Source organism: Panthera uncia, chromosome B4 (assembly GCF_023721935.1).
Source record: "Panthera uncia isolate 11264 chromosome B4, Puncia_PCG_1.0, whole genome shotgun sequence".
NCBI classification, from domain to species: domain Eukaryota; kingdom Metazoa; phylum Chordata; class Mammalia; order Carnivora; family Felidae; genus Panthera; species Panthera uncia.
Genome location: NC_064809.1, coordinates 87,171,993 through 87,185,460, shown reverse-complemented (window position 1 = coordinate 87,185,460; position 13,468 = coordinate 87,171,993).

Below are 13,468 nucleotides of genomic sequence, written 5' to 3'. Positions count from 1 at the left end.
CTTACTCTGTTGCATTCAAGTCATGAATATGAAGATAGTACTTATGAACGGCAATATGATAAACATTTCAGGTAGTGCTTTTTAGCCCTAAATGGCTTTGAGAAGACAGAATGCAGCCTGTTAATTTTAGCCATTTTGCCTGTATTATTCCTTATCTTGCGTCAGAGGGTTTCCCTTGGACAGTAAACTCTGTTCTTGCTGTGGGAAAGGGCTCATTTTATTAGTTATCAAATTTCTTTTTCCCTGTGAGGCATAGTCTTACACATTTTACTCAGCATTTGTGGGTTACATATGTTCTCTCGGTCCTAGCTCTACATCAGTATCTATTCTCATGTATGCATTAAAAACTTTTTTTTAAGTTTATTCATTTTAGAGAGTGAGAGAGACAGAGCACGAGAAGGGGAGGGGCAGAGAGAGAGAGGCAGACACAGCATGCGAAGCAGGCTCCAGGCTCGGACCTGCCAGCACAGAGTCCGACAGGGGCTCGAACCCACGAACCGCGAGATCATGACCTGAGCCGAAGTCAGACGCCCAACCGACTGAGTCACCCAGGAGCCCCTCATGTATGCATTTAAAGTGAATTATCCTCTTAATTGTGGCCACACAGGAAACTACTATTACTGATTCTTTCCTAGGAGGGAGAAACTGAAATTTCCTGAAGGGCATAAAACAGATCTGAGAATAAATCCCTGATCTTCACGGTGGCATCCTGCCAGGTGATTCCGCAGCTACTTTGAACCCCTACTTTCCTGGGAAGGTGCAGTAACAAAGGTAGTTATGTTTACTGAGTGTTATGTATTAGGCAAAGCACTCGATAGGGCTTGTCTTAATCTGCCAACCATTATATGTGATAGGTAAGGAATAAATCCCATTTTTCAGGTTAGGAAACTGAGGCATGGTGTAGTTAAGTAGCTTGCTCAAAGTTTTATAGCTATTAAGGAGACAAAGCAGGGACTGGAATCTGCCTTAATCTGACTCCAGAACCTGAATTCCTTTCCGCTTTATTTCATTTCATTTTAAGTAAGGTCTACACCCAATGTGGGGCTTGAACTCACAACCTCGACATCAAGAGTAGCATGCTCAAAAGAATTTCAAGCTCTACCGACTGAGCCAGCCAGGTGCCCCTAAGCACCTGAATTCTTAACCACACCTTTATAGTGTTGAGTGGTCTAGCTTACAGGGAGGAGTAAGGTAGGTGGTCTGGACTTGGAGAGGTTTACCATTGAAGTCCTCAGCTCAGCTAGCTACAAACGCTCAGCTGAAGGTTGCCCAATGTATGTACCTCTCTCTTTGGTCACATTCTGAATATTCTAGATGGATCTGTAGCATTCCACGTGTATGAGTTGACTGTAAGGATGGTGTGGCTGGGTCTGGGGGCTCTTTCCCAGTGCCGGGCAGAGAGACAGAGCTCAACTGTTTGTTGAGTTCAAACCCTCTTTTTTCTAATCCCTAACCAAGCTAAATTCCCTTTTACAATCGCTGACCCAAACCAAAAGAATTGTTTTCCATGTATAGAATAAAGTAAAACTCTATGACATTAATAAGGGAGCACAGTCTGCCTTACTACATGGTTTAATGACCTAAGGATTTATTTTTTGTTTTTTATTATTTTTTTTAAATTAAAAAAAAATTTTTAACGTTTATTTATTTTTGAGACAGAGAGAGACAGAGCATGAACAGGGGAGGGGCAGAGAGAGAGGGAGACACAGAATCTGAAACAGGCTGCAGGCTCTGAGGGGTCAGCACAGAGCCCGACGCGGGGCTTGAACTCACGGACCGTGAGATCATGACCTGAGCCGAAGTCGGACGCTTCACCGACCAAGTCACCCAGGCGCCCCAGGATTTAGTTTTTAGTAACTCCCTTAGGACGAGTGTTGTCAGGATGCACAGCCCCGCCCCCTTCCCCAGCGGCATCTCAGACACCCTGCCCTGGGACAGCCCATGCCTTTTCCAGCATCCTGAATGCCCTTCCTTACCCTGCACCGTGTCACCCCCACATACCCTTTGTCCTCACCCTCATTTCACTCAGCATGTCCTCTGGCTCCCCAGCCCTTCTCATGCCCTGCCCTGCTCAGTTTCCTTTGGCTGTGGGCTCTTCAGTTCCTTTCCTTTGGTGCCCTGATCTCTCTTATAAATGGGTGGCCATCCATTTCTAAGTGACTCTGCCCTTCGCTCTTTCAACTTCCTGAGGCCAGGGGCAAGCCTTGTTTTGTTAACCTTTGTATTTCCTGGGATATAACACGCTGGGATATAACAAGCACCATGGCAGTGTCTGAGAATGCTCGAGGTGGCCCCCCACCCCCACCACTATAATTTCCATCATCCCACACAAAAGAAGTCTATTTTTGGATACAGATGCATGCCATTTCTCAATCTCAGGTAAAACCGAACGTAAGCTCCACGAGGGCAGGGCTTGTTGTCTCCTCACTCACGCACCTCGAGCACCTGGAAGGCTGTCTTCCAGGTGGCAGGTGCTCTGAAACATCTGTTGAACTAACAGAGGCATCTTAAGAAAACTGCATTTTCATTGCTCTGTGATATTCAGTTGTGTGTGCTCTGGAGACAAGTCCCTTCCCTTCCCTCCCAATGCCTCACCTTCTAACTACACTGTGCTTTTCAAGCCCTCACCTTTAGAAACTTCCGGTGTTGCCCACGCGTGGGTCTCCATGTATATTTTATGAGATCCCAGAGCTCGAAAATATCAAGGAAGTTTCCTGACAGTACACACGTGGTAACGGCGTGCTCCAAACTATAGAGAGGAGGGAGGCTGGGAGTGGAATGGGTTTCCCAAGGTAACTTTGCTTCTAAGAGCAGGAACTAGGAATGGTTTATGAATACATAAGCAGTTTGCTTTGAGCAAGTAACCAAGCAAGAATACAAGCTGGAAAATGTTTTTCTTTCAAAAGCTCCACCGCATTTTGAAAAGGACAGCATTTCTTCGAAACCATCGCTGCACTGAAAATCCCAGTTTACGTGCATATATAAATAAGAGCGCTGCCACACGCACGGATCTTTTTCTCCCTCTGTTATTTTCCAGGAGGGCCACTCCCCACCCTCAGAGTTTCCTCCCAGTTCAGCTTCTCAGTGGCCTCAGCAGAGAAGGCAGCTTGTTGTCATCAGCGACCAACATCTGGTTTTAGCTGTGGCTAGCGTGCCTTGTGATTGTAACAGAGGGGATGTCACAATTAAACTGCAAGGCATGATGAAGGGCGTGGCTGTCAGATATTGCCACACTTCTGGAAAATTAGAAAATAAATGCTCTCAAATTTATCACTGACACGTGGGAGGGTAATTATTATACACTTCTTGAAATCATCTCATTCCAAAAACAGTATTTGGTTCGGGGAAGCACAGTGGAGAACTGAAACATACTGGAAGGCTGGAAATAGGTCAACGTGATTGCAGAACAGCCTTTTCAGCATTGTTGTGCGGCTTCTCATGGCTCTCGTTGGTCACCCAATCAGAGGGCTTGTCTTTAGACTATGCTATTCAACTCGTTACTATGGCAATGATGGAGTACTAGTTGTCATGGCGATGAAATGGAAATTTGGGGGACCAATTTCTTTAGAGGACGAGGATTCATTAAGCCCTGTCTTTCCTTCTCTCCTTAAAACTGGACCATATTGCGTAGTACTGTCAAAGGGGGTACAATTTCAAACTCTGTGCATGCATTTCAGGATTTATATTACCTTTTCTTATTCTTGGGTCACATGGCTTAAGTCTTTTCAACTCTGATGAGAATAGACACCCTTCCCACCCCCACCCCTAGTCTTCTATGGCTTATATCAAAGAATGACATTGCAGAAGCTAGGTTTCTTTTCATCACTCCAAAAGTGTTTCTGCCAAACTCCATTGGATTCCTCAAAAGTTAATCTGGTATGAAATGGTATAAAGTCAAAATAAATATAACGGACTGTAAACGATAAAGTACATTTTTTTCCTAGCCTCACTGACGTATGATTGACATAAAAATTAGGTGTACGGTGTGATGATTCGTTATGGATATCCACGGTGATTAACACATTCGTCCACTCACATAGTTGTTTTCCGTACGTGCGCGGTGGGAACACTTAAGATCGATTCTCTTGGCAAATTTCAAGTATGTCATACATGATTAGTAACTCTTGTCATCATTCTGTACATCAGGTATGGATGAGCTTACTCATTTTCTAAATGAAAAATTTATACCCTTTGACCAACATCTCCCCATTTCCCCCATGCCCAGGCAACCCCTATTCTAGTCTCTTTCCGAGTTTGATTTTTTCAGATTCCACATAATAAGACTTACCAATGGTAAGTAAATATACTTTTGGAGGCAATAAGGCTTACCAGTGGTAATATAAATCCAGAAGGAGACTTACCAGTTCAGTCCAATCACCTCCTCCTCATTGACGTATTTATTAGAGTCATACTTTGAGAAGCAACCGCTGGCTCAGTTGGTGGAATGTGTGACTCTTGATTTTAGGGTCAGAAGTTTGAGTCCTATGTTGGGTGTAGAGATTACTTAAACATAAAATCTTTACCAAAAAAAAAAAAAGAAAAATCGTACTTTGAAGCAAATCCATTTGAGAAGCAGCCAGGAGCCTGGCTCTTTTTCTCTCCTGGTGCTGACAGAGGTTTCGTTCTTCTTTGTTTAGTCTACTGTACGGGATCATCAATGGGAAATATGTGTTGTTCTCCTGTTACATAGATATGATTGACCTTCTTCTTGAATGCTCCTGAGGAACTAATTTAGATGGTCATTTTGGATTTCTGGAAAAGAAAGAGTAGTCAGATTAATGGTTTGGCTCAAGTTGGGGCTCATTAGAGAATTTAGAGAAAACATATTGGAAAAAAATCTGAATTCATGGACGTTTCCATTTTTTGAGATTACTCTGACGTATAAACAAGAACTCTGTGTGGAAAAAGCTTTTTGATGTATTTTTATTTGAGTTTGCTACTATAAAAATTTTACATGTTATCCTCAACTCTGTTGTGCAGGAAAATCTCCTGGTGAGTGTGTAAAAGGTAGGTTGCTGGACCCTATTCCAGACCTTTTTTCTTTTTCTTAAATTGAGGTATAGTTGACATACGACATTACATCAGGTTCAGGTATAGATGAGAATAATTTGATATTTACATATATTGTAAAATGATCACCACAATAAGCATTCCAGACCTATTGATTCAGATTTTTTGGGTGGAGACTAGGAATTTTTGTTTTAAATGTTTATTGATTTATTTTGAGAGAGGGAGAGAGAGAGAGAGAGAGAGAGAGAGAGCATGCGAGCAAGCTGGGGAGAGGCAGAGAGGCTGGGAGAGAGAGAATCCCAAGCGGGCTCCAGGCTCAGCGCAGGGCCCGACGCAGGGCTCAGTCTCACAAACTGCGAGATCATGACCTGAGCCGAAATCAAGAGTTGGGCACTTAACCGACTGAGCCACCCAGGCACCTCTAGGAGTGTGTATTTACACAAATAACCCACATGGTTTTGAGGCAGTCTGTGGCCCAAATGGCCATTAATTAACTGCAGTGGGAAGAAGACTCTCTCGGGTGAAGAATGTGGAGGGAATCATCCTTCCTTTGTTGTTTCCTCCATCAGTCCACCCAGGAAGGTGAGAGCATCGTTTAATCTAGCCTGAGGAGAGCACCTGAGCTTTCGCGAACACCCACTGGGATCTTTACTCCAGATAATGGATGGAAGTGATACCATTAGGTCTTCCTTCAGTGGATGTTGCCGGTGATACTTTTCTCCCTGACAGATTTTTTTTTCTTATAGGTTGACTGGAAGCCCTAAACACACCAAGTCTGCCCCACCAAGATGAGTAGCTTTCACCTCTTTAGTGCCTCTTCACTTCCTGCTGGAACCTTCCAGGCTGGCATCATACGGCCATCATTGGCTTCACCTCTTTTGGCTGAAGCCATTTGCCATAGGTTTTTTGGAGGCAAAAGAAGCTCTTTATATAAAGCCCAATGACATTACTTAGGATACAGATTCATCTCCTCTAATAGAGACAAAAAATAATAGTACTCCAGTCAGATAGAAATGGCTCTTCCTACCTGGTTGCTCTGCTATCCTCAAAACGTGGCTTTCACGTTAGGATCTAAAGATTCACAGTCCTTCCTTCCTTCCTTCCTTCCTTCCTTCCTTCCTTCCTTCCCTCCCTCCCTCCCTCCCTCCCACCTTCTTTCCTTCAAGTGCAGTTTTGGGGGGTCGTAGGTATGGGCTGTGAAATCTGGGCTCAGGAATAGGGGAGAGGTGGGTGTCTTCACCTCGTCATTTCTGTGGCATTACCCCGAGGAGACTCCTAGCTAGACAGCCATCAAGCCTAACTCTCTGGCAGGTTCTCTGAGCTAACTATTTAGTTTTTAAGAAAATCCCACTTTTGCTTAAGTTATTCAGAGTCATTTTCTTTCTTGGGATGATGAACTTCAGTACTCTTTGTGCTTTGTACGGACTTACTGATCACTAACAAGAAGAACCTTAAGGAGGGGGATGGGTCACAGGCCCAGGCAAACTGATATCCAAATTTCCAGGGAGATCCAGAGCCTACTTCAAGAAGCCCCAGAGGAGTCGGACCCAAGATTCGATCCATCATTCCCCTTGGTTATGGTTATCACTTGCTGGACTGAGGAGCTAGAAGTTTCCTTAAGGCGAACAGCTCCCTTCAGCAGCAAATTAAGCCTATTTCATTTGTTCTTTAGAAATGGAATATGCTCGCCATGTTTAAACTAACTTTAATGGAGTTTCCAGCTATCAGCAAAGTCTCATCAACAGCATCTTCTTCTTTTTCTGTAAGTAAGTACGAAAGCATTTACTGGAAAGAAGAAAGGAATTTCTCATGTTCTATCCTTTTCTCTTGCAAAGAAAAATACAGCACCAACATTAGCTTCGATTAGAGTACAATCATGGCCCATGTAGGAATAGAGATCACTCTGAAAACCACAGGCTTGGTAGATAATTTCAGAAACCATTAATGCCATTTCTCTATTCCTGGATTTTTAAAATGGATCATGCAAGTAACATGAGGGACAAAAGAGGCACGAAAGAACCCAGGAAGCAAAGCAGAAATTGGAGATTTCCAAGAAGTGTCTGAAGCCCTTTCTTAGATTGATCAAGCGTCAGTGACATTCTCTCTCTCCCATCCATATATTAAAATAATACTTTAATTTCTCTTTTATTGCAAAATTAGTAAATTTGTCATCATTACTAAAAAACAAACAAAACAAAACACATATAAGCAGAAAGGGAAAACAAACAATCACCTGAATCTCACTAGTGAAGATAATCACTGTTAATGATTTGGTGTCTGTATTTTTTTTTTTTTAACGTTTATTTATTTTTGAGACAGAGAGAGACAGAGCATGAGTGGGGGAGGGGCGACACAGAATCGGAAGCAGGCTCCAGGCTCCGAGCCATCAGCCCAGAGCCTGACGCGGGGCTCGAACTCACGGACCGCGAGATCGTGACCTGAGTTGAAGTCGGACGCTTAACCGACTGAGCCACCCAGGCGCCCCTGGTGTCTGTATTAATCCGAAAGCTTGCTAGTGACAGAAACCCAACTCAGACTACGTTGAGTTAAAAAAAGGAAATGTATTGGCTTACAGAGCCGGTCAACCCAGGGTTGTACTCCATCTTAGGCTCATCTGCATTCAAGGGCTCACACAATTGCTTCAAGATTTGGTTCCACTGTCACTCTTTATTTCTCTCCTGATGTCTGTTTCCTTTGTATTGGCATTGTTCTCAGGCAGGCTGGAGGACGGCCCCCACAGTTCCGGGCCTATATCCTAGTGATTTAGCAACTTCAGGGAAAAGAGAGAAATGATTTTCCAAAAGTAACACCCAAGTCCCAGGATCAATCCTAATTTGGCCCACTTTGGGCCATGTACCTACCCATGTATGTATCATTTAATCCTGTGAGAGGGGCAGGATTAGGTCCTGTTCCATCTACACTTTCAACCTGTTGTATGGACTCTCTACCTTCTCTATAAATCTTCCAACCTCCATAAAAGAACATCCAAGTGCCTCACTGTGCTCTGAAGGCCCTCCATCCTCTCGCCCTTGGCTCGTTTTTCTGCTTCCGTTCTGCCCTCTTTTCTGTCTCACTCTGGGCTCTTGCTGGTTCTCTAAAATTTCATCTGCAGGTCTGCAGATCTCCCTGTGTTAGGCTCACCTCATAGTGCAGTCAATTTCTGAGCCTTGGAGAAGTTCTTTAGTGCATATGAATTTTCCCGCTAGAAGACAACTTTCTCCAGATGCTAAATAAGTTCCTCTTTGTCTTCTTTCTATCATCCAATACTTTGTTGCTATGTTGCCTCCCTTGACTTTGTTGCTATGTTGCTATGTTACAACTCCCTGACTCTCTCTAACCCTTGACTTTGTCTTTTTTTTTAAATATAAAAATGCCCCTAGGGGCACCTGGTTGGCTCAGTCAGTAGAGCATGCAACTCTTGATCTCTGGGTTGTGAGTTCGAGCCCCACATTGGGTGTGCAGCCTACTTAAAAAAATACCCTTTATTAGAGAGGTGTTAGGAGGTAGCAGAGGTAAATGTCTGTTTTCGAATCACTGCCTTTAAACAGAAACATCCTTGAGTGTCTTAAAATCCTTTCTGCTTAAATCACCCTGAGTTGGGTTTTGTGACTTTCAACTGAAGGCCCTGACTGATACATGTATTCAGAAAGAATATTCTTCCTCATAAAGGTAAAAGAGTTGTTCTTGTGGGTAAACAGAACCCTGAATGGTTTTTTTTTTTGTTTACTCATTCATTTATTTATTTGAGCATGAGTGGGGGAGGGGCAGAGAGAGAAGGGGAGGGAGAGAATCCCAAGCAGTCTCCGCACCATCAGCGCAGAACTGATGTGGGTCTTGAACTCATGAATCACGAGATCACGACCTGAACCGAAACCAAAAGTTGGACGCTTAAGCGACTGAGCCACCTGAGCACCCCCTGCCAAATGGTTTTTTCTTGAGTTTATTTATTTATAATTTCTATACCCAATGTGGGTCTCGAACTCACAACCCCAAGATCAAGAGTTGTGTGCTGTATTGACTGAGCTAGCCAGGCACCCAAAACCATGAATGTTAAAGAAGTGAGCGACGCTCTAGACCAAGTTACTATTTAACCAGGGAGAATCTCCCAAATTCTGCAGACCACAACGGTTGCCTATTTATATCAGAGGGATGGGAACATCACATTTGCCACCTCAAGAAGAAATGGCTTGGAAAAGACACAGCTAGAACTTAACCATGGTGGTTTAATCACTTCAGTCTTTAGGGGCAAAATAGGAGACAGTGTTTCATTTTCTCTTAAAAGTATTTTAGTTTTCCTTATTTTTAATTTATTCTTTTATTTTAGTGAGAGAGAGAGAGAACGAGCATGATCAGGGTAGAGGGGCAGAGGGAGAGGGAGAGGGAGTGGGAGAGGGAGAGGGAGAGGGGGAATCTTAACCAGGCTCCACATTTAGCATGGAGCCTCACAAGGGGCTCAATCCCATGACCCTGGGATCATGACCTGAGCTGAAATCGAGAGTCGGATGCTCAACTGAATGAGCCACTCAGTGCTCCCAGTTTTTCTTATTTGAACACCAACAACAAAAGCGTTCAAGGAAAAAAATTAATATGCTCAGAAATTAGGAAAACTTGTTTACCATGGTGTGAAGCAAAATACACAACCACGGGGTGCCTGGGTGGCTCAGTCGGTTAAGCGTCCGACTTCGGCTCAGGTTATGATCTTGCAGTCTGTGAGTTCAAGCCCCGCATCGGGCTCTGTGCTGACAGCTCAGAGCCTGGAGCCTGTTTCAGATTCTGTGTCTCCCTCTCTCTCTCACCCTCCCCTGTTCATGCTCTGTCTCTCTCTGTCTCAAAAATAAATAAAACGTTAAAAAAAATTAAAATACACAACCACAAATAGCTGACTAAAGAGAGAAAACGCTGACCCAAACAAGGAAAATTACCACTCATAATAGCTCATGAATTCCCACTTAGAAAAAGAAAAGCAATAATATACTTGTTTAGGATAGAAGTATGCTCATGAAGAGTAAGTTTTATGGCCAGAGAACCAAGTATCCCAGGGATACAGGTGGGTAAAAGGAGGTTCAAATGTATCTGATTATGAGAAAAACCACCTATGGGCTCTGGGAATAATTCACATTAAATAGAGAAAATTTCAAAATAGGAATTCATATGTAGGGCAAATGCAGGTCATGAGTTTAAAAAGTCTAGTGGAATTGAGAAATACATTTAGAACATTTATAATTGAGTCTTGACAAGGCAGGATGAGGGGGGAAAGTTTCTCTAAGACAATCACCAGGAACTTCTCGACACGGAACTATGGGTCACAGTGAAGAGAGAAGGTTACTGTTAAGCCGCCCAGTTAGAAGGTGGGATATGTCCTTTCTCCAGTTCACTTGCCTGAGCCCCAACCCCCAGCCGCCAGACACAGTAGAATTTCCAAAAGTGGATCTATTCCTTTCCAGGCTCTCATTCTTCCCCCCCGATAGAGCTCCTTCTGGATTCCGAGTACTTACGGGATGTAGAAGTTGTCTGGCTCCTTCCAGTGTTCACATGCTGAGTGTGGCAGGCAGGCCCCAACAGCTGAGCAGTCGCCGGCCTCAGAGAGCTGTGCCCAAGCGCAGTGCCGGACCGAGGCTCTGCCGTCGAACCAGACGCGGGCGCTAAGGCAGCAGCGTCCTCTGAAGGGGCAGTGTGACAATGGTCACAGCTGACACAAGCAGACAAAGGTCCACGTTGGCACAGGACTCCGATGTCCCAACAGTGTCAGTGAAGGAGTAAAGGAGCATTTCAGTAAAAACAGATGCTAAAGGCAATATACTGCGATATATCTATTCCATCGCCAGCCTAATGGGTGAAGGAAATACCTTTCCTGAACTCAGCGTCTGTTTGGGGGCATTTGCCATCCTGTCCAACTGTTAGGACAGATGAAATCATTGTCTCGCTTCTGGCTATTCTAAGGAAAGCCCTAGAGAGTTGGCTTAAAATTCAATGTTATTTTAAACTGTGCAAGATATATCGACTTGTTAACATGTAACTTTTCTGTTTGTCCTTTTGCCATTATATCGTGGATACGGAACCCGAAAGGGAGAACGACGTAAGCTCAGGTCAGGATAAGCCCAGGTCAGGAGAAGCATTCCCATGAACTAGAGAATTCTGGTCTTCTTCCTGAGTTAAGGAATCTAGGACCAGGGAATGCATAATAAAAACAGGAATGTCAACTTTCTGCATGCAGCTGGAGGCAAGACTGAGTTCATAATGGTTCTAGGCCTTCGTGATTTACATGGGCGTCCTTTCCCTTTTCTTATTTGTAAACGTACCTAGTATGGACCTATCGTGTGACTTAGGTCTTCATGCCTCACTCAAGTTGGCTTGTCTTTAATCCCTGTGTAGCCACAGTTTTATTGGATCTCTGCTGAGAAGAGGCTTTTAGGATGGATGTTTACATTGTATTTATCAGGAATTTGGTCTGCTCTGATGAGCAAGACAGTTACAGACATTTTAAAAAAGCAGTCAATAATCTTCTAACATGGAAACACATCACTTCACTTCTCCACTCAACCCGCCTATGATGACTTCCCATGCCATGTGGAATAAAATCCAGACTCCCAACCTGGGTCTGCACGATCCAGCTCCTGTTACATCCGTCAACCTGTCTTGTTCATGGGCCCCCCCCTCCCCCCGCCTCATTCGTGACATACCCACCACACTGGCAGTTTTGCTGGTCCTCCAACATGAGGAACTTATTTCCGCCTCAGACTTTTCCCCCAGCTCTCTCTACCTGGAATGATCTTCCCTTAGATTTTTACATGGATGGCTCCTTTTTTGATATTCAGATTGCTGCTCAAATGTGAACTCTACGGAGAGGCTGCCCCAACAACCTGCTAAATAAGCATCCTGGATACAGGCTGATGGGAAGATAAATTCATACCGCCCCTTAGCAGGGCAATTTGGCAATAGCGACCCCGATCACAAACACACATTCCCTTTGGCCCAGTAATCCCACCCCTAGAAAAGTATCCTACAGATACATTTACATGCATGGGAAATGACATAAGTATAAAGCTATTTGTTGCAACATTATCTGAAGTAACAAAAGATTGCAAACTACCTAAATGTTCCTCAATAGGGGACAGGTTAAATAAATTATAGAACATTCATACAATGGAGTACTTACTTAACTTCACAGCCTTAAAGGAGAGTGAGGAAGATCTCCAAGTCCTGATATGGGAAATGTCCAAGATATACAATGAGGTAAAAAAAAAAAAACAAAGTGCGTAACAGCATGGGTGGCATCCTACCATTTGTGCAAGGAGGGGCTAAAATAAGAATAATTCATGCTTGTGTTTGCTTGCTTATATAAAGAGACAGTAATGACACACAAAAAAGCATTTAGACAGGTTACCTAGGCAGGATGAGTGGGGAGATACAGGTGAATGGGGGGGCAGGGATGGGAAGGAGACTTTTGCTGACTATCTTTTAATATATTTTTGTCTCGGGTTCATGTGGCTGTATTGCCTTTTCTAAAGTTAACCCATTTTAAATGGTTTTATTCTGCAATAAAATAAAACAGCACTTCCCAATCTCCCTTTACTCTGTTATCCTGCTTTATTTTCTTCATATAGGATTTACTACTATGTAACAGGATATAAAAATGGAAGCTCCATCAAGGGACCAAAACATCATATTCCAACGTGTGAGACCAAATCAACATGCACATTTTCAAACAATTTCATTAAAAGCCTGTGAAAGCCTCACTCTCCTCTAGTGGTATACAGACTCTGGATATTAGGAGATTGATTTATGAAGAGGCTTTTACAGAGAAGCGTGGGTGTGCTGTGAGCACCCCTCAAAGGAGAAGATTGGGGTGCCTGGTGCTCACTTCTACTTTAGTGAGAAGGGCATCAATGGGCAACCCCCCAAAAGTTTGATACATATCCCCTACAGTTGAGGGACACTGTGGAGCGGAGTCTGACTTTCTTTTTGAGATCTCTGGGGTAAGGTGCTGATGAAGTGGCAGTGTGGGCTCTCTGCACTTCCAGGGGCTGCAGGGCATAGAATGCATGAAGTGGGCCAAGCTCTATGCAAAAGAAGGCTGAGTTAGCGTCAACTTAGGTCTTGGTCAAAGGACTGTCTGGAGGTGAGAAGAGAACCTAGCAGACCTGAGCTGGTTTCCCGCCTGTTGAGGAAGCAATAAGCAAACAGCCAGAAGAGAGATGCATCAGGGGACTTGTGGGGGGAGATCCCGCAGAGACCCATGGGGTCGGGCTTCTCCAAAAACTCACCAAAGCACTTCTCTAAGGAAAGAGCCCATGTTTGGCTCTGGTGTAAGCACAAGGCCAGTTGAAGCAGATGGTACTGATCAAGTAAGAACTTTCCTGCCCCCTCTTCTCTTCTAGGTCTTGGCTCCCCCTCTGTGGCTGACCCCAGCTGGAGCTGGGGAAGAGAATGTTCGTTCAAATTAAATGCAAGATTTACA